This window comes from Engraulis encrasicolus, chromosome 14 (genome assembly GCF_034702125.1).
Source record: "Engraulis encrasicolus isolate BLACKSEA-1 chromosome 14, IST_EnEncr_1.0, whole genome shotgun sequence".
In the NCBI taxonomy this organism is placed as follows: Eukaryota; Metazoa; Chordata; class Actinopteri; order Clupeiformes; family Engraulidae; genus Engraulis; species Engraulis encrasicolus.
This window is the reverse complement of record NC_085870.1, coordinates 53,302,545-53,326,143: the sequence shown is the minus strand read 5'-3', so window position 1 is coordinate 53,326,143 and position 23,599 is coordinate 53,302,545.

Here is a 23,599-nt window from a genome sequence, read left to right as displayed (position 1 = left end):
CAATTCACTGAACCACAGACCTGCACTCTAACCAGACCACAACTACCTGTTCTTCATCAGGCACAATTACGTTCTTGAAGTAATAGTCTTGAGTAGTACACTTTAAGTATACTTTTATATACTTATTGATAATACTTAGAAATCATTGGTGGTGGTATGCTTTTATGGAATTAAAGACACTTTTACATGTTTAATTTGTGCACCAAAAAGTACACTTAAAGTGCACTTAATACACTAATAACACAACTTAAGTACAGACTTCAGTATTGTGCTTAAAAGTTTAATAGGTAAGGCCTTACATGCCTTTTTAAGATCTGTTTGTGCTCTTCAATATGGTGTTTTTACCATGAAAATACATTAACAAAATGGAAGGTGGAAGGTTATTTAATGTTACAAAGCGTAATGAATAAATACGCCTAGGTTAAAATACACTAAAATGATGGTTAAAAAAAGTACCCAGGTGAAAAAAGTGTACTTAATATACTTAAAGATGGCCTCTCAACGTCATTTGATTAATATTGCTGTGTTCCCCATTGTTATTGAATTTGTTACGCGTTGGTCCTGTTTTAAAAAACGTTCTGGTTACTTTGTTTCAAGCCGTTTTTGCAAGCCAGCAATGTGGCTTGTGGAGAAACGAGGGTGTTCCGTGTTTCTCGTGGAAAAGCGTCTCTGATTGGCTCACTCTTCCTGCTCTCGTGGAAATGCGTCTCTGATTGGCTCAGTCCTCCTGTTCTTGGATAGAATGTAATGGGAAACAGAGTTGCCACTTCTCCGGGTGGTACTGCACTATAGGGGCGCCAACGAAGGCGTGCATGCTCCATTCAGGGCTGTGCTCTTTCGACAGCGACCCCTAGGCGAGCTACAGGCACGGAGCAACCAGAGTGGGCTTGCTGTATGGATGAGGCTTTGTGCTGTGTGTGTACCTGAGAGTAGCAACCAACTGATAGCTAAGCTAAGCTAGATTTCGGGCCACCAGACGTTGCTTGTATTGAAAACAAGCAGAAAAATGGGTCGACATAAACCTTTGTGGGCAACGCCTTCTTTCGACGTGACGAAACACAGAAAGGCTTTCGTGATTCGCTCGTTTCTCTGCATTATTGATGTAAATTGGGAAACACCGGGAAACACAGCCAGGCGAGGAGACGCACCGCTATGAGAGCCTTGCAAGTGAGTTTAACTTGGGGTGACCGTCCGATCTTCAAAAGGAGTGAGTAAAACTGTGTTTTATCGGAAGTTGGCCTTTAAAAAGTATGTATTTTTGTATTTAAAATATACTTCAAAAGTGTGTATTTAAAGAATGTTATTTTGGGACAACAACTTATAGTATACTTAAATACACTTGAAGTATGATTAAGTAGAGGTTTAACACATTTTAAGCTGACTTTTTGGTACTAAAATCAATCTTTGCAGAAGTGTACTTAATATACTAAAATCATACTTACTGTAAGTACATTTTAAATATACTTACTAATTCACTTTAAAAGATGTTTAATGTGTACTTTAACATGTGGTTAAGTGTAACTATTTGAAGTATGCTACAAATCTATTTCAAGGTCATAAGAAAGCACTTTATAGCATGCTGCAGAAGTACATACTTAAGTTGTGTTATTTTGGGACAACTTATAGTATACTTAAATACACTTGAAATATAATGAAGTAGAGCTTTAACACATTTTAAGTTGACTTTTTGGTACTAAAAACAAACTTTGTACAAGTGTACTTAATATACTAAAATCATACTTAACTTTAAGTACGTTTCAAATATTCTTTCTAATACCAAACTTTAGCACATTACTTTTAAAATACAAATACACTTAAAATACACTTAAAATATACTACACTAATAGTATGTTTTCAAATACCACACTTAAGCACATTACTTTAAAAATACAAATACACTTAAAATACACTTGAAATACAATACACTAACAGCATATTTTCTAATACCACACTTAAGCACATTACTTTAAAAATACAAAAACACTTAAACTACACTTAAATTACAATACACTAATAGTATATTTTTTAATACCACACTTTAGCACATTACTTTAGGAATACAAATAAACTTAAAATACACTTAAAATGCAATACACTAATAGTATATTTTCTAATACCACACTTTAGCACATTACTTTAAAAATACCTACACATTTAAAATACACTTAAAATACAATACACTAATAGTATGTTTTCTAAAACTATATTTAAGTACATTACTTTGAAAATATAAATGTATTTAAAATGTGATTAAAATACACTCAACTATAAGTATATTTTTAAAAACATATTTAAGTATTTAAATATAGTGTACTTAAAATATACTTATCATAGTGTACTTAAAATATACTTATCGAAAATTAAATATATCTATAATAAACTTAAGTACTAAAAATTTTGACCTGGGATGTTTGTGAACATATAAGAAATATGCTTAAGTAAATCCAAGTACTTTACTTGGATTACTTTTACTGCACATCACTAGCACCAGGACAGTGGTTGTGCACAGGGACGCTACTTTGAATGCGTTGAAGTACTCTACAAGAACGAAAACATCATTAAAAGTTAGTGGATGCATGGAGCACGACATTTTAATGAGTAGGCCACTGTTTTTCTCATTTCAGTCACTTCTTTAAAAGTATTGGAATAAATAGTTTCCAATAGATGTGCAGACATGTGAAAGCGTGATAGCAATTTATTTGCAATATATCCAAGTTAAAGCCGAAAGCCCACCCGGGAAACTCCAACTCCTTTTGTCATTGTGACATGCAACTGTTCACTGCACACAACGACATTGCATTTTATGTCTCATCCGTGCAAGGGGGAAGCCCCCAATGGCACCCCAAGGGAGCAGTGTGGCGGGACGGTACCATGCTCAGGGTACCTCAGTCGGGGAAAGCACTGGTTAATTACTACCCCCATCAACCTGGTAGGTTGGGAGTCGAACCGGCAACCTTTGGGCTACAATTCTGACGCCATGTAAATAATCTATTATAAATATGGTGGTTCAAGACAACAAGAAAAATAACATAAAATCTTTATAAGTGAGTACATTTCATTAAAGACAATTAATATTAGTGCCAAAAAGGCAATATAGTAAGTATGCAAAAAAAATGCATATTTGTAAAGGTCGTAAAATATGGTTTAGGTATATATAACTGATAATGTATATTTTCTAACACTATGTTTGAGTACATTTTTTAAGAGCAAAGTTTAATACATTAAACCAGCAGTACATTTTCTAATACCATACATTACTATAATGGTGTACTGTGTAAGATTTTTCGTAGTTTATTTCCAAAATTCATGCTGGAAAAAGGGGAGTCATTCATCATCATCATAAAATGGGGTTCTTGTCCATGTTCCGCCTTTTTGATTTTCCAGATATAGACATTTTTTTGCTAGGAAAATGACTGTACTTTGGCCAGTAATTAGTTTATTTATTTTGTAAATATACTTAAAATACATTTAAATACAAAACACTAATAGTGTATTTTCTAAAACCACACTTTAGCACATTACTTTAAAAATACAAATGTACTTACAATACATTTAAATACAATACACTAATAGTGTATTTTATAATACTACACTTTAAGACATTACTTTTAAAATACAAATGTACTTAAAATAGACTTTAAATAGAATATACTAATAGTATATTTAACAATACCACACTTTAGCACATTACTTTAAAAATACAAATGTACTTACAATACATTTAAATACAATACACTAATAGTGTATTTTATAATACTACACTTAAGTACATGACTTTTAAAATACAAAGATACTTAAAATACACTTAAAATATAATACACTAACAGTATACTGTATAATGCTACACTTTAGCACATTACTTTTAAAATACAAATGTACTTAAATTAGACTTAAAATACAATATACTAATAGTATATTTGACATTACTACACTTTAGCACATTACTTTTAAAATATAAATGTACTTACAGTACATTTAAATACAATACACTAATAGTGTATTTTATAATACTACACTTAAGTATATAACTTTTAAAATACAAAGATACTTAAAATACACTTAAAGTATAATACACTAATAGTATACTTTATAATGCTACACTTTAGCACATTACTTTTAAAATACAAATATACTTGAAATACACTTACAATATAATACACTAATAGTATATTTGGCCATATTACACTTAGCACATAGCCTAGCGCAGCCAGACCCGTACAGCAAAAAGCTGTACCAGGGTCTAGGAGGGCTGGGCGGCAGTGTGGGCGGGATAAACGGTTGCTTCAGCACTCAACGTCACGCAATAGGATGGTGGAACAACCAATCCCCACACACTTCTGTGTAACGTCACAGCTGTCTTTCACAACGCACACGCGACACGCCCCTTTGTAGGTGCAGCGGCAACTTCGAGCCGTCGTAGCAGTGAATTCGTGCGATGACCACAGCCACAAACAAGTTTCCTAATAAATCGTGTTTTCACTTATACAGTTCAAAAATGCATCGTTTTCAACCACATGGCCCTCCTTGATCAATCAGCGAAATGTCGAGCAATTTGGGGCTTGTTAAATGGTTATATTTATGATTGTTGTCAACATGGCATGTTCGGTGTTAGCTAGCTAGCTGTATACCCATAACTAATACATGGCTAGCCGCTAGCTGGGTAGACTAGGTGTCATTCCCATCTATTTAGTAAGCGACTTACAGACTTTCAAAGCTCCCAAATGTCTCGTTTTTAATGACATGGATCTTATTAGAATTTGGGGCAGGCATATAATACAAGGCTGGATACCTAGCTCTGTTATTGACGACAGGTTAGCTAGCCACTAGCGAGGGCCTCTTTGTAGGTGAAGCGGCAACTTCCAGCCGTCGTAGCAGTGAAAGCGTGTGATGACCACAACCACAAACAAGTTTCCTAATAAATCGTGTTTTCACTTATACAGTTCAAAAATGCCTCGTTTTCAACCACATGGCCCTCTTTGATCAATCAGCGAAATGTCGAGCAATTTGGGGCTTGTTAAATGGTTATATTTATGATTGTTGTCAACATGGCATGTTCGGTGTTAGCTAGCTAGCTGTATACCCATAACTTTCCCTGATTGTCGCTCCCAACGCAGGACGCTCCCCGGTCAGCTCGCTCCCACTAGCCAGACTATCGATCCCATCTATTTAGTAAGCTAAGACTTTCAAAGCTCCCAAATGTCTCGTTTTTAATGGCATGTGTCTTATTAGAAATTGGGGCAGCAATTTCATTCTACACCTACAGTAGTGGTCTGATAACAGCGTGTGACTATCTGGTTCTGTAAAATGCTCAACTTAGCTTACCGAGCTAGTTTAAAACATCGAATGATCAAATGGTAATGTGTTGAGATCTATTTGTGTCCGATACGTTCATGGTGTATTATTACATCAATCCATGTCAGCCACGAAATATATTATCATCCAGGCTTTTTAAATTAAGTAAACACTTTCGTGCTGTACGTAGCACGGACGGACACCATGCTTAGAAAGTTTCCTGTTTACTAGGTAGCCCGGCCCCCCTCGCGATTTGATTGGCCCTGTCATCGGATAACTTTCAGTCTCGCAAAACGACCGGGGTCCGCTAGACTGCCCCCGGGAGCAAATTCAATTTGCGGTCGCTAGGGGCGTCTAGATTTCTAGGCTACTTAGCACATTACTTTTAAAATACAAATATACTTAAAATACATTTAAAATACAATACACTAACAGTACATTTTATAAAACTATATTTAAGTACATAACTTTAATAATACAAATGATTTTAAAATATATTTAAAATACACTAAACTATAAGTATATTTTTAAATACCATACTTAAGTACAGTACTTGATAAATAGAGTGTACTTAAAATATACTTTCAGAAAATTAAATATATTTAAAGTACACTTAAGTACACATTTTTTTGACCTGGGCTACAATGGCTACTTGTACTTCGCCTCCGAAGAAAAAGGATAAGGGACTATGCGACTAGATCTATGCTGTAGATTCTCTATCCCCCATGACAACCCACACACCTTATGCATCGTATGCCTCAGCCTGCACCACGCTTGTGAAGCTCTCACTGGCGCAGAATGCAGTAAGTGTCGACGGCTAGATGAAAAATGCCCTGGATAGCCGCCTAGCCTTTCTTAGCCGCATGATAGTCGCTAATAGAAGGAACTGCTACGACTTGGAGAATATACTGGCACCAGAGGATCAGGAGGAACCGGACGACACAGAGGAACCAGACAACCTGGAGGGCAGGGAGGACAGCGGGTCGGGCACCTTGGCGCCCTCCCCCTTCAACGATCCCCCACGTCCGGAGGTCAAGGCCCCTGGTAGGTCGAGCACGTGGAGGAGGAAGAAGTGGTGGACATCATAGGAATCGACAAAAGGGATCCCACGCCTCTCGAGTCTCGTTCGGCTCCCGAGCCATTCACTGTCCGCGAAGGCTCATACACACAGACGGACAAATTCTATGAGATCTGCGAGAAGGCTGCAGCAAGATTGGAAGTGCCGTGGCCAGAACCGCCACCGCATCGTCCCAGGATCTGGCTTGACGGCAGGCGCCTGGGCACGGCCTGGGCACAGACTCTGTTGCAACCTCATGTGAGTAGCTACCCAATGTGAGACACACATGACATTAGCAACTGGCCAGTGGAAGCAGATTCTGAGGGCATACCGATTGGATTTCGGCAGTCGTAAAAGCTTACGCGTCGAGGCAGCGAGATGACTGGATAAATGACAGAACACCTCAGCAAGAAATTGACTCTTGTTGCCGGACAGGTGGGATATGTGTAAGCTTGCGCCATATTGGCATCAGTGCTGGGAAAGTTACTTTGAAAAAGTAACTAATTACAAGTACCAGTTACTTCTCCAAAAAGTAATTGTGTTCAAAGTAACTAGTTACCAGGAAAAGTATTTTTTTCCGTTATTTTTTTTGTTGTTGCTTAAAATGTCAAAGAAACAGTTAAATGGGGGTTTCATCCTTGTTCTGTGATGTTATTTTGCCTGTGATGTTAGTTTTGCTTAAGATGCTATCAAATATCTTCATGACCTATCAATGGTGAATGTTAATCCAGTTCGTTTTTAGGGATGTGCTCATTTCTCTTCCACGAGATGGATTTTTTATTTTATTTTTTATTTTTTGCAACAAGAGCCCTCAGCAACTCCGACCCCACAGTGGATAGGGGAAACCACATACCTGGCGATTATTTTGTTGAGCTCACTCGTGTCCTAAGAAATCAGGTTTGGCTTGCCTCTGTCTCCCTCTTCGATAAAGCTGAAACTAGGCCTACTCTGCACGGGGCGTGCTACCATGCGATGTTGAGAGGTGCTTAGTGAAATTAGACTTGCTTGTTAAGGACATAACTTTGTTTCCAAGGCACAGTATACTTTGGATCTGAACAGTATTGCAGTTGACTGCAACTGCCGTGAAATGATTCCGGTATTTACCTTTGGAACATGCAACCTCGCGGCTTTACTGTCGTTGTCTGTTCTATTCTCTACATGCGCTCCCTGTGAACGACTCCGACACTCCGCCCACAACACTTTTTTTTAGCAAATCACATTCTGCTATTTTGCTCTTGTGCATGCAAAGGGTGAATGTGAGCATACTAAAAGCCGGCTTGGTACAGATTTATGCGCATTGCCATTTGCTCTTTGATTTTGTTAGCAGCCAGTGCACACTGGCGCTGCAATTCATAAACTTATAACGCGTCACGTTACCTCCCGAGTAACTGTAACGGCGTTACAGTAATTAAGTAAGTATTCCGTTACTCAAAATGAGGCTCCGTTAGTAACGCCGTTGTACTCTAACGCCGCTACTCCCAGCACTAATTGACATAACAAATTTATTCCTATGGACGCTTTCTGAAGTTTTCTGTCTTCTCATATACAGACAGTCTCTGCCGAAGGTCTCTTAAAGGACCACTTCGGGGCATTTCAAACGAAAACCCATTGCTAGAGGTGGTCAAATAATGACCGTAGGCAAAAATTGGTGCAATTCTGCGCTCTCTGTGCGAAGGTTGCACTATTAACGCTGCCTGTCATTCTAGCCAAATACATGGTACCCAAGGGGCAATTTCTAAACCTTCCACGTAAAACAACAAATTGCACACTGCAGAAACGCGACACTGCTTTATAAACCATCCGACAACAAAGTCACAAGCCTTACCATCAAAACCATATGCCTAGTTCACACATTATTGGCATTGGAACGTTACAAAACAACTTCATAAGCAGCCTCTCACTTACCACTTGTATATACAGAGCCTTTTAATTTTTAGCAATCAAGGATACAACCTACGCTCAAGTAGCTATATTGTTTTAAATGTCCCCATAGTCAAAACAGAATTTGGTAAAACTGCTTTTATTCATTGTGCCCCAACTCACTGGAATGAGCTTCAGAAATCTCTTAAACTTGCTGTTTTTATGTCTGTAAATGAGTTTAAAGCCTATCTTAATGACACTTTTAAATCTGTCTGCGCTTGCTTTTAATCTTGTAATCTCCTTTTAACCTTGTTTTATGTTTATTATTTTAAGGTTTTTGTTGTGTAATTTTATCTCTTCTTCCATATTGATTTGTTCTGTTTTGTCTGTCCTGTCTGTAAATGTATTTGTGATGTGTGCTGCTGCCTTGGCCAGGGCTCACTTGTAAAAGAGAATTTTATTCTCAATGTGATTTTATCTCTGGTTAAATAAAGGTAAAAAAAAAAAAAAAAAAAAAAAAATGGTACGCGCGCGCCTGTGAAAGCCCATAACAGTCGATGGACGATATTCCCGTATATGAAGCAATAATCTTCTCTAAAACAGCCGTGGTAAACTATTGAAAACATTATAAACAACATTATTAGCCATGTAATAGCATTTAGTAATGCTAACCTTGCAGAATATCACACTGGCGCTTTGATTTGAAAACAAGTGCAAGTCTCGTTCCGGTTCTCACGTGAGAGTTCCGTTGCATGAAGAGGAATATTCCCCATTTCAGAGTAGAGCTAATTATAAAGTTGCAGATTGTGCAATTGATCAGATTAGAATTAATTCACAATGCTAACAATTGTTATGATACTGCATAATAATTTGCATGCAGTACTTCCCGGTCGTGCAGTTTATCAATTGACAGCATTCTACCCACAGACATCCTATAGGAAGACTAGATACGTTATCGCATATTTCCGCACAGGTCGGCCATATTAGCACAGCATAAACTCTCCACAGAGCCTCCGTTACACCTGAATTTAACTGAAGAATTGAAACGTTGATATGCTGAAATATGTATGCTGTTATTTCGCTGAAATATTGACACGTGTATATAAATAGTAGGGCTCCTTAAAACTTAAGTGCAGACTGAGGTAAAACGCACAGGAGAGTAATATGCTCCCACTTATTTATTTGTCCAAAAATAGAGATGGACCAAGAGCAAATAGCCTACACATTTTAACCGTTGTTGTGCATTACGTTGATGGAAGGGATATATTAATCGCATTTGCACCGAATTAAAGGCGACAGATGAGGTACTGAAAGAGAGATTACATCGCAACAATTTAATTCTAAGCAACGTTTTCAACACAGGGTGGGGCTGTCGAACCCAAAGCAGAATGTAGCACACATGGGACCATTTCATTGTTATTTTACTCAAAATATAAAAGAATTCTTTGAGCATTTGTTTATGGGATCTATTTAATTACTTGAATAAGCCTACTAAACCATATTATACATGATGGCAGGCCCATGTACATTATAATGTAATGTAGTATAATATAATATAATGTGAATATTAATCACTATGCAGTAGGCCTATCAACATAATACTTACGTTCGGATTTTTTTATACTGTATAACAAACCAAGCCTTTTGAAAATTGGCGTAAATTTGAGGGAATAATGGGCATCTGAAGAGTATGGATCACCAAAAACTCACTACACCTGTTTGAGCCAGCAGGCTGTGCTAACATGGCCGCCATGCGCGGACGTTCGACTTGCATGACGGGAACGCGGATGGCGCATCTAGTCTTCCTATAGAGTGTCTGTGATTCTACCTCTGAAGTCACATGCTCATTGTTGCAGGAAGTGACAACTGTTTGCCTTGCCAGCTGTTTAGCGAGGCTGAAACAAAAACAACCAAGATGATCTCCAACGGAGACCATTAGAACGATGTAGAAAAGTTACAGAGGCTGTCCTCATGCCTCTCTGTTAGTGAAGGGCATGGCGATTCTTTCGCGCCAGTTCGTTCTCTTCGTTCAGTTCTGCTGAGGAATTCGTTCGTTCACAGTTCGTTCAGTCGTTCATTTTGATTACGTCACGCCACAATGCAGGAGAGCAAGGGGTGAATGACGAGCGAACTAGTTCAGTGAACGAGAGGAGGAGGGGGGCATTCATACTTTGCCTGTGTGCTTCTCATGTCCAAACATATCAACTTAACTCATTTTGCCTAGTTATATTATTTATTTAACAGCAGCACACATTTAAAAAAGCCCAATTACAAGCTGTTTTTAACCAAAAAGTATGCCTTCGTCTCTGCCACGTTAAGTTGTTTATTCGTGGTCATGGAGACTGTTGCTATGCGCCCAGGCTGGTCTCTCGTTCGCGGGCTCAATACAGTTCGTTCTCGCTGTGCTGTGTAGATCTAAGGTGGCCGCCGGAGTCTAAACATATCACCTGAAACCTATTTTGCAGATTAATTTTATGTATTGAACAGTATCACCCATTAAAAAAAAGAATAAAATATCATTTACAAGTGGCATTTCCAACTAGAAGTATGCCTTTGTCTCTGCCACGTTAAGTTGTGTATTCGTGGTCATGGAAACCATTGGCTGCAGTTCACTGGCTCCTCGTTCAGGAACGAGAGCTCAGCTCGTTCAGAGCTGTGAACTGTGGACTATGTGAACTTCTAAATTATGAACTAAATACCCAGTATGTGTAAAAACTCTGGTAATATTAAGATATCACATTAAGAGATAAAGTGGTGCCCCTTTGCGCAGATTAAAATGCTCATTGGATGACCACTTCTGCTACTGTCTGACTGACTAGTGACAGACCGGTGATTCACCAACGAACGAAGTGAACGAGAGGCGGGGAACTAGTTCGCTTCGTTCACTTCAAAGACTCGTTCAAAACGAACGGTTCGTTCGTGAACGACACATTACTACAGTGACAGCGAGATATGAGCAGTGGATGCTGCACCTCTAGACATGTCTCCATTGGCGATTTTTGTGGTGTTAGGGGTCTTACACACCAGGGCGGCTGCAGCTGCGTTTTTTACCGGCGGAACGGCTGTGTTTTTTACCGGCGTCAGTGAAAATACATTGAAACATATCTGTCCTTACACACCAACCGGCGGTAGTAGAGCGTCAGCGGCGCGGGAGCCGGCTCCGCGCCGCGCTGCATTTGGAAAATAGAACTCGAGCGTATTTTTCACGCCGGCGACCGGCGGTGTCTCATTCAAATGAATGGCAAAGTAGCATGCTAGCTTTGGCTGTGGGGAGGGTTTTGAACAGGACTGGCCGCGCACGCCGATGCTGTCAGTGTGAAAGGCAGAGAAAAATACGCCGGCCGAAACTAAGCAGAAAGACGCGTTCGTCCTGCGACCGTTCTGTTCCGCCTTGGTATGTTTTGGCCCTTAGGAGTCTTACACACTAGGGCGGTAAAGCGTCGCGGAACGGCTGCGTTTTTTTTCCCGGCGTTGGTGAAAATACATTGAAACATATCTGTCCTTACACACCAACCGGCGGTAGTCGGGCGTCAGCGGCGCGGAAGCCGGCTCCGCGCCGCGCTGCATTTGGAAAATAGAACTCGAGCGTATTTTTCACGCCGGCGACCGGCGGTGTCTCATTCAAATGGATGGCAAAGTAGCATGCTAGCTTTGGCTGTGGGGGTTTTTTGAACAGGACTGGCCGCGCACGCCGGCGCTGTCAGTGTATAAGGCAAAGAAAAACACACCGGCCGAAACTAAGCAGAAAGACCACGTTCGTCACGCGACCGTTCCGTCCAGCTTTGGTATGTTTGACCCCCTATGCGTCCTTGTAAACTCCACACCCCATGCCGTGCATATTTAGGCACGCACACTTTTCCATGATTTTTTGGTGACAAATCTAGTTGCAGTGTGATTGGTGCACGATACGCAGCGAGATTGTATCACACCTACTTAACATCCTTTTATTGTAACACACCTCATCTACTATCAGCCAAACGGTATAGGCCTACGAAGCCAATGACAGTAAATAGAATGGGCGAAGCAGTCTTGTCGCCACCAGAGAAAGCAAATTCCTCGCGTACAGGCTTGCCAGGTGTGATTCATTATTTCCAGTCCCCAAAATGCCCAAAACCTGTCTGGAGGATCTAAATCCAGCCAAATTTCAACCAGGTTATATTGATTTCTATGCCCATTAATCTACAGGAAAAACTTGATCAATGCCTTTTTTTAACCGACATATTGGAAAACCACCCAATATGGCAACACTGCTGACGTGACTTCAAAGCCAGATGAGAGTTAGATGTGAGACAAACTACACGACTGGAAAGCAGTAGGCTACTGCATGCCAATTATTATGCAGTATCATAGCAATTGTAAGCACCGTGATTTAACTGTAATCCGATCAATTGCACAATCTGCAACTTTATAATTAGCGCTTCTCTGAAATGGTGAATTTTCCTCTTCATGCAACGAAACTCTCACATGATTTCAGAAACGGAACGAGACTAGCAATGGGATTTCGTTTCAAATGCCCCAGAGTGGTCCTTTATAGGGGCGTTAACCTGACGTCATATGGATCCAGGAAAATAATTGCCTTGATGTATCTCACTCTAATAGAAGATTCTTTGATGCAGCTATTCCAGTTCACCATCCACCATGCCCTGGCCTGGACGAGACAATGTGATGGCAGATGACCCCTCGCTGTGCCAGCTCGATCTCAGAAGGGGGAATGATATACAATGCAACATGTATTTATATAGCGCAGCATCACAACTTTTGAGCTGACTCAAAATACACATATAATACACATTTTACACATTCACACACCGACTCTGGAGGCTAGCGTACGGCACCAATTGTCCGGGGTTCACGTGAGTAAGTGCACACACAAAAACAGTAATAATAGTGCTAAAAAGATTTTGGTGGAAGTGATCATAACATAGCCTAATTTTGTAACTTCAAGACTTAGCCTACTATGCACAGGAAGACTGTGTAGTACTTATTTGAGAGACATTTGCTATGTGTACATGATGTTTTTGAATCGGATCTAATAGATCGGATTTAAGTAGATCGGATTAAGACTTATTTTGCGATGTGTATACATGGCAATTTCACTTAAATGCGATTAAACGTCTGGGGAAAATAAAGCATTGCGATTGGACTGAGGACGCACGTGCTGAGTGAGCCAAATAAGGCGTGGGGGCGTGGTCGCCAAACCTCCGGGGAACTACTGGGACACAAGCTTATCTTCAGCCCGAAAATGAATTCCCTCAGTGGACTCAAGGCTGGTAAAATCCCCTTTGGGTCTGGTTCTTTCAAATGCTAGTTAGCACCCTCCTAGCTTAGAAAAACGAACTGGTGAAAGGGTGATGTGGAGTAACTTTGTTGTGCTTAATTACTTCGTGGGGCACTTTTACATCAATATATGGAAGCCACAACATTTATAGTCGCTTAGGGACTTTAAATTAAGCAAAACTTTCATGTGAAAATCAACAGGAAGTGCCGCCATCTTTTTCTCACTGACAAAGAGCACGGGCTCTTGGCGCCATCGTGTGGTCAACGAGCATGCGTGGAACGACCGGATTTATTGTAATTCTGATTAAAAGGTTACATGACAGAGGAACGTGTTTAATCGGATTTAAAAGAGGAATAAACCACCCACTTTAATCGGACTTAAGTTTAAATCGGAATAAACTTAAATCCTGTTCGGTAAGTGTTTACATGATGTTTTTAAAGTGGAATTAAGTTTTAATGAGATTTAAAGTGAGTTAAATCGGATTTAAATGCCTCATGTAAACGTACCAATTGTCAAATCTTAAGGCTGCAGGGGAGGGATCTTGAATGCAAACACAGCTTCAACCCAAGGTTGCGCTCTCCATTTATCCAGTTGTCTTATCTGCTACTTCTCCTATACTGCCTTATTAGCTCGGCAAGTGGGCTATTACTGACGGCGAATAGCTAGGTTGGTCCTGGACAAAACATGCGCACACACACACACACACACACACACACACACACACACACACACACACACACACACACACACACTGCACTTTCTGCACTAAACCCAAACATACACACACTGACACACACACACACACACACACACACACACACACAGACACACGAACACACACACAGACGCACCTTCTACCTGCACTAAACACATACACACACACACACACACACACACACACTGCTGCCGGTGTACTTGACAGACCTTTTTAATATTTATTTTTCTTCAAAATGCTACTATTACCATGTCAGAACGCTATAAAGGACTTTTTTAGGAAAAGCACAAAAGCACAACAATACCTCTTAATGCAGACGTGGGCAAACTCAGGCCCGGGGGCCACATGCGGCCCGCTCAGCCATTTCATGCGGCCCTCAGAGCCTTTCCAAGAAAAAAATGCAGATTCATATGGTCACTCATTCTTAAATTGGCTACCTAAAACAAGGGTCTTGGAAACCTAAGATTAGATTACTAAAGTCTACAACTAGATACAATTAGCAGGAAGGGCATACCTGACAATGGTGTAATTATGTTGGCGTACACCATTTCTTATTATTGGCACGGGCAAGTTGCCTACGACATCTGGCCCTTTGGTCAACTTTCTAAACCCAATGCGGCCCTTGGGCCGAAATAATTGCCCACCCCTGTCTTAATGTATGTCCTCTACAAGTCTTCTGTTGTCCAGTCTTGCACTTTAAATGTCTGTATGAGCACTGTCTATGTCCATACTGTCTTAAGTCCATGTATAATTACTGTCTATGTCTATACTGTCTATGTCCTTACCTAGATTAGTCTATGTCTGTATGGGAAAGCAAGAAATGTAACTTCAAATTCTTTGTATGACCAGTGCATGTAAAGAAATTGACAATAAAACCTACTTGACTTGACTTGACTTGACATTTAAGAGCATCTTCACTTGAACAGTGTAGCATTTTTCAAAAGCTTGGTGAAAAAAAATACAATCACGAGAAAGTAACAAACATCACCTACAAAACGAGCGGAAAAGTCGATGGAAAAACCTAATTTGACGATGCAAACACAAAATGTACAACTCTTTCCTTCCGCTCTATCCATACCTCACCATCAGGACTTGAAAACGAAATTATTTTTCAATTGTTCCGTTCTGAACGTTTCAGGTATGTCTAATGTTTCTGTTCTTGCGTTCCGCCACCAAGATATCATTCCTGAACCGGCTCGGAACATAAAATATTATTCGTTCTTATCGTTCGCACAGTGTTTAGCGGGCCTATCAAGTCTTTTCTTGTGGACTTTAAACTTAGAATAGATCTACTCATTAGTATTTGGCCTTGATATACACCGTAGCCAGTCTATGGGAAACACTTTATATATGAAGAAAACATTACAAATATTTTTTATTATTAGCTACATTTTGTTCATACTTTATATAAATATCTTCAAATACAATGTTTATATATACGATAACGATTTCACAAATCTTTTAACAGAGTATTATTAGTCATTTACAAACAATTTGTAAATGTTTGATAAATATAAAATATTAACATAACATTTGTTTACAAGTAATTTACAAACATTTGTTAACGCTTTCTTCATCATGTTCATTATTTACTAAGTGTTATTAATGCTTTATAAGCAGACATTAATATAAAGTGTTACCGAAGGGTGTGACTTGGGTGCCCCATGCCCCCTCAGTCCCAGTGATATTTGTCAGCAGTGTTACTGGCTCCACTCATCACTCTACAATCCCAGTTTACCTGACACAGTTGAACTTTGGACTGTGACAATGATCTAAAACCTGTTTGTGACTTTACTGTGATTTTCTGAATTTTATGATTCCTGTTATAGTTTCTGTTTCTCTCACATATGCGACTCATAGCCTACGTACACTGAGACAGACAGACAGACACACAGGTACATTTTATTGCTAGACATAAAACACTAAAATAATTTTGTGTGCTTGGGAAATTAAAGGAACTTTTTGTGTTTGCATTATATGATTTTATTAACATTTTGGTCCTGTAGTCCTGTTTGATTTTAACTGTTGACATCCATATGTAATATCATTTTCAATACTTATCTATAATTCCTCAAAACGTTCAACCCTTGTACAGGTACAACATTACAGGAATGCAATGAATCTCATAAGATCATTTGGAACCACTTCAATCGGGGTCTTGTACTGGGATGTTAAGTCTGTAAGTCAATAGAAAAAGCCTCATTACTATTACCATGGTGATGTTAAACGAGAAGGCCTGCTGGGTGATCTGAATTTGCCTGAAAGCCAATGCTAAACCAGACTTGTTGGCTCCGCACGGTTTCTAGGAAAGTGTCTTCATTTAAAGAAGAAAGCAGCAGTGTTGTCATTAGCACATTTGTTATGTGCCCTAAAAGCTCGGCTTCTCTTGTTTAGATGTGACGAGTGTTCTGTGTGCCTGGGCTGTGACCCAAGCCGGAGATTGATGGCCAACAAGCTGGCTGCCAGGGCATTATTCTGGAGGACGTTTTTATTAAGAAACTCTTTTTTCCACCCCTCTTGGTGACAATGGCTTGCACAGGCCTGTCAGCTTCGGATCATGGCAGTAGCAGCTCTTCCTTAGGCTTGGTGTGTGCGTTAAACACCAAATGACTTTGGTGGGACCCAGTGAGCAAAAGGCTTAGTAGCTTACTGCAGTGTAAAGAGACTTGGCGTTTCTTGGTTGGTGTAAAAGACCAACCTCGGAGTCACCCTGCGAAAGTAATAGGTGTGGTAATCTATTCACATCAGTGGGGGTGTTTAAGAGCCGAGAATACCGTGCATGAGTATCCACAGAAGCCTTTAGTTCAAAGGAATTACATAAGTGGACCGGAGCTCAAGAAACAAGTAGCCGGGGTAGAAGCACATTGCCTTTTGAGAATGCTTTTATTGTTATGCAAACTGAGGGGGCAGTAAAGATGTTTATTGAGAAATGGTGGTGGGTGTTGCGGTGCGGCCGGGGGTGGCGGAGAAACCTCCGCACCAAGGGTTTGCTCCGCTGGCCCTGTCTGCGACATTTGAAAACAACACTGTGGTTGCCAAGGCCAGACCTAATGCCCATATGTTTCCAGGCAGGGCTGGCTCGTAAAGCATTCCGCAAAGTTGGCCTGAAAGGCAACTTCATACCCAGTTAAGTGGAGCAATCACAACATGCACGCTCAGCCAAACCACTAAGCCAATGCCTATGGTATAATCTGCCAGTTATGTACGGCACGCCTTCGACTGAGTCTCGAGAAGTCTGCTCAACAAGCACCTCGTCGTTGTCATAAGCGCGTATTACGGCATGGCCGCAAGTAGAGACACTCCTCGCGTCTCATATCGCGCATTAGTGCACTTCCGACACTATGTTTCAGTGCGTAGGGCGCTCACGCTGACAATTTCGGTTAATTCAGTGCACTGAAAGCGGTCGGATGATGCCCTAAAAATGGGGGGAAAGCCATGCTTTAATGATGGACACTGCACACACACTTAACGGTCGCCATGTTGATAATGAAATGGAAGGAAACAAAGAGGGTTGGCTTCTGCGCCTTGACTTAGAATCGCTTGTTGCTTGGTGCAACTGCTCACCTAAAATAGTGATACTAGGACTGGAGACATTGATAATGGACTAGGTCGGAAACATTTGTAGCTCCAGATATTTTCCGTTGACTTCTTTTGTTAATTTGTCGGCCACAATACACTTTTTGAACCTGCAAGCCTTGTGTGCGCCTCATCTTTTTTTTGATTGTCCGATAATGAAATGGAAGAAATGTCTAATGTGGTGTTTAGTTCAGTAGAAGAGTTTGGTCAACAGTCTCCTAATTCTGTAAGTAATGTTGCTGAGACACCAACTTTTTCATGCCACGCCAAGTATTGTATGCAAGATAGTTTTTATTTGGCGTGAAGGAAATCTTTAATACAAGCGTGGGATCCTGTGCAATGTTAACAGTAGCCAACCGATATTTTGGCGAGCTAATGCTATGCTCACCCGTTACTTCCAGTGAGGGCACAGTGCATAGTGCTCAAACTTTTCCACAAAGCTATGTCCTAAAGACCCTAATGCAGTGTTCTCCAACCAGGGGTACGTGTACCACTAGGGGTACGCGAGCACACTGCAGGGGGTACTTGGAAATGTTGAATTATTATAACAAATGTATGGAGCAGTCACATCAGGACAGAGAAAGCGATAGAACATGAATTAGGGGGTACTCATGGCACAACGAAGAGGCTTAGGGGGTACGCGAGACAAAAAAGGTTGGGAAACACTGCCCTAATGCACTGTGAGCACTATGCACTAACCGTCAGTGCTCTGACAAAAGTGCCCCATATGAGACACAGGGATTTTCTTCTTCTACAGTCACTAGTAGTGGCATGGTAAAGTGCAACGCCACTGCCGCCAGGCCTGGAGTGTGGTACAGGTCATAGGACACCGTGATTTCTTGGCAGCTGACATTAACTATCCCCCGCAATTAATGATGGCCGATGGCTGTAGTTAATTTGGCCATAAACTGAACATGGACAACCGGACATCCTCTTTCAACCTGAGCCAGAACTCGCAGCAGCCGAGTGTGATTTCACAGAGTTTATGGTGTCACTTTTTTTATCCATCATGGCGTCGCAACCATTGCCCATACTACACCGTGGCCAATGCATTTTCCAGCGAGCAGTCTTCTCTTTTCTAATCTACATTCTTTGCTAGGAACTTGCAGGTTTTCCTTGGCCCAAAACCTTTGACATACAGTAGTGTATCTTCAGATAACTTTGTGATGTGTGAAGAAGTTAACCATGGAACTAATTGAAATCAATCCCTGTGTCTCATATCGCGCACTTGTGCACTTCAGGCGTTATGTTTGAGTGCGTAGGGCACTCACGCTGAAAATTTCTGTAAATTCAGTGCACTGACAATGCCCGGATGATGACATAACAATGGCCCGAAAATGTAGTGCTGGAATGATGGACACTGCATGCACTAAATGGCCGTCATGTTGTTAATGAAATGGAAGAATTGTGGCGTTCAGTTCAGTAGAACAGTGTAGTCAACAGTCTCCTAATTCTGTAAGTAATGTTGCTGAGACACCAACGTTTTCAAGCCAAGCATTGTATGTGTGATATTTGCTCGTAGGGGTGGAGGAAATGTAAACACAACCACGAAACGCTGTGCAATGTCAAGAGTAGCCAACCGATATTTTGGCGAGCTAATGCTATGCTCACCCCTCACTTCCAGTGAGGGCACACTGCATAGTGCTCAAACCTTTCCACGACACTGCACTAAAGACCTCAATGCACTATGAGTACTATGCACTAACTGTCAGTGCACTGACACGAGTGTGTGATATGAGACACAGGGAATGTATAAGTCTATAGCCAAGCGAGGAACAATGGCTGCCCACTCTCAGGAGAGATGAGAATGATGTGGATTATAGGCTTTTGGTGGTAACTGTGTTGGTCCAAGTGGTTGTAAAGAACCGAGACAATTACTGTTCATGAGTTTAGGGTTTTACAAATGATTAGATCGATAAACAAGACTCTTTAGTTCATTAGGTAAGACATTTTGGGTCATCTGTGTAGCTGTATAAACCTCACATGTATCCAGTTAAGCAAAAGCATATGCTTAATGTCTCTGTCAGACCAAAAAGAACCATTAAGGAAATGAAACATCAACGTGAAAAAACCCCCCAAGAAAAAACAAGAAAAATCATGGTTTTGTCCATGTGAGTTCATTTTCTCAAGTTCATTTCATTGCATGACCTGGCAAGTAAGACAATATGGCACCGCAATGTATACATAAATGCTTGATTGCAGCCTAACAAAAAATAAATAAATAAACTGACAAAGTATTGTAGACACGCAGTAAGTCCATAAGCCTTCTTATTTGCCGTAATCCTACAAAATGACTCCAGAGGCGAAAAGAGAGGAAAACAGCCTAGAAAAACGAGGCTGTGTACATGTAAAGTTGTGTGCCGGGGCAGTCGGGGCAGTTGTTATTCGAGCTGGGTTTGGCAGGGGGCCGGCAGGCGATAGCACTATGGTCAACAGACGTCTGCTTTTGCGGCCTGGTCAGGCGCACTGTGGCTTTGGCCCTGGCCTTCACTGGCATGTCATGTAGTCAAGAGTCCTGGTCTCCGGCCAAGTGGCGTATCATATGTGGCAATAGCAAAAGCAGCTCCACTGCCATGACTCTGCCACCGCCTCCGCCACTGCCCGAGAGAGATGGAGATAGATAGCTAAGATTCCATCCAGTTGGTGTGGATCTTGAGATTTTTCCATTGCATCAAATATGACAGACAGGACAGGCAAATATGAGAGACCATGCAGCGGGCTTATGGGCCGGGGATATTTATGGCTTTGGTGGTGGGTGAGTTTGACATCCATCCATGCAGGACAGGTCTGACTGACTGGCACACTGCACAAAGATCCATGGCCCTAACAGGTGAGGCAGCCTCAGCCGCCCACAGATTGATCACTCTGTGCAATAACAGCAAGCTTGATATATATTTATTTTCCATATGTTTAGAGAAAAGCAGCACTCTCTGCAGGAGACCACAACAAAGTAGACACTTTGGCCCAAGACAGCACATATTTATTCTCTTCTATCTTCATATTTATTTGCCATCAGTCGTACTGACACATTATATTTATTTACCATCAGCAATACTTGTGGTTATCTAATTTGTTATCAAAGTCAATGAAATGGCAGCATATCAAAGGCACCATCAACGTAACATGATTTAGACTGACACTATTATCATAATATCATCTTTTAATCCATTTTATCCCACTGCAAACCTTATCACTTATCGTAAAAACTCAAAGGGAGCACCAGGATAATGTGTGTAGGTTGTGATTATGGTTCTTTATCTTTGCCATCATGTTTCATCATGATAAGCTGATATGTCCAGAGATATTTCCAGGCGTTTTAATGGGTAAGAGATGTTCAACTCCATGTCCATGGAGTATCCATGCCAAGAGAGTCTGCAGTGCATTTCTTAATTAATTGTACAGCGAAATATGTGCAATACAAAGGGACATAACCACCTTATACTAATTGTTTAATGGGCTTAGTATTATTATGCATAAATAGGCCAGACTACATTAACAAACCTAACTTTTCTGAGTAGGATAATGCAATTTTGTGAAAATTGCTTATGTTATTTACTTGTTATTACAGTTGGTATCTTTCATTGGTGAACACAACATAATCGGTGAAAGGGGTTTTGAGCAAATTTTCAGGAATTTTATGGAAATAACATGTGAGGGGCTGGTTAAGGACTGTGGCTCCTGTGGTCAATAAGGGAAGGGTGCAGACATGCAGGGGAAAGTTACCAGAATGTGCATATCTCCGCATTTCTGTGCCTCTGCACTTTAGCCCAACCGTCTATTTATATCGTGTCTCACAGACAACAGACAGCGATATTTGAAAAGGCAGGGCAGGCATTATACCAAACTAGGTAGTGAAACAACAGATGGACATCAGATTGATGCTAAAGCATCCTGGGAAAAAGAGACGGTGTCCCTGGACGATCACTATTTGGTCAACCTTTCTGTAACTCTATGGGGGGTTGTAATCTGTGATGTGGTGTGATGCTGTGCGAAATGCTGGATATGCCATACATACCGTAACATTGATGGGTGCCCAGAATTTCTCAGGACTGCCTTACCACACATACACACAGTCTCTCTCTCTCTCTCTCTCTCTCTCTCTCTCTCTCTCTCTCTCTCTCTCTCTCTCTCTCTCTCTCTCTCTCTCTCTCTCTCTCTCTCTCTCTCTCTCTCTCTCTCTCTCTCTCTCTCTCTCTCACACACACACACACACACACTTTAGATCAAATTCAACAAAAAACTCAAACAAACAGAAATTGTTCGTTTTAAGAACATCTTTCACTATGAAACATTTCCACGATTCCTATCACAGTATCCACGAAAGTCATTCAACACAACCCTTTGCTCTGCTGTGAGAACCTAATGTGGCCACATTCTCATGTGTGCATCACTTCTGAAAATGAGGAAGCCATTTAACAGATGACACACACTTGAGCAATGGTGCATTGCACAAGGTTGTCTACAGGCCATTAAATGGCTTCTGATGGGAGGACTGAAATATTTTCCAGTCCACACAGGCGCTCTGACCGACACACATACACACACACACTGAGTCACATCTAACACCTTCAGTGACTTGTGAAAGTTTGGTCCCCAGGCTTGTGTTTACCAGTCCATTTTACAGGAACATCTAATCCTGGAGTCTCCTTTCCTCCCACACTCAATCATCCTGACACGCTGAGCTTTCACTGGAAGCGGCCCTCCACCAGTTAGCCAGACAAGGTGATAGGCACCGCTCAGGCTCTCATGATTAGACATTTTACAGAGTCTCTCAGATTGAAAAAAATGCTTTGGGCAGACAGCAACTCTCAGATTAAATAATAAAAAATGTGACTGTGCTACTTAAATCTGAATGTTCAGATTCTGACGATGGTGATAGGTTGTAATCTGTCATGTGGGTTGGTGTTTGGTTAACAAACATAGCCAAAGTGATAGATTTATGGTGGCATACTGTAGGCAGTGAGAGACATGGGGTCATGATGTTAATATTACATGTGCTGACATGTGTCTTGTAAGTATACTGTACATGCCTGCAGGGAAGCTGACAGGGGGCGACAAAGGGCTCACCTGCCCCGGGCCCAGGGAAAAGGGGGACCCATAATGGGGCACCTAAGTCACGCCCTCTACTTCCTGGTTCATGGGGCAGAGGGAGTCAAAAAATGATTACTGGGCTTGAAATTGAGTGATTTTTGGATTTGTGGTGCATAGGTGGAGGTCCAAGGTTTGGATTGGTGCCAAAAAAACACTAATTTTCAAGCCCAGTAATTATTTTTAGACTCCCCCTGCCCCATGAACCAGGAAGTAGAGGGCGTGACTTAGGTGCCCCATTGGGTTCTCATTACATTAAATGTATTGGGTGGGGGAGCCCTTTCAGATGACTTTGTCCCGGGCTCAGCCAAAGCTGTCAGCGGCCCTGCATGCAACCGCAACTACACGACTGTAAATTAGACCGAAGCACAAGCTACAGTCAGTCCATGTGCTGTATGTATCAGTGCGAACTGAACAGCCTAAAACTCCTCAGGAAAAGTCATATGTTCCTATTATGAGAGTGGGAAACAGGGCAATATTAAATTGAAAATTTAAAAGGTCATTAAACATCTCTGGAATACATAAAAATGTCAGTGAACACTTGAATTTGCCCCTTCAACTGGAGGTATATAGTGCACCAATGTGGTTTTTGATGGTCACAGGTAGTATCCATACTGTATGCAAATGGTTTGTTATTCAAATTCAGGAAAATGCTTTGCCATAAGCGAGGCACCAGGGAAGCCCAGATAGGACATGTGCGTTCACAAGCATGCGTGTGGCCTCAGGTTGTCCA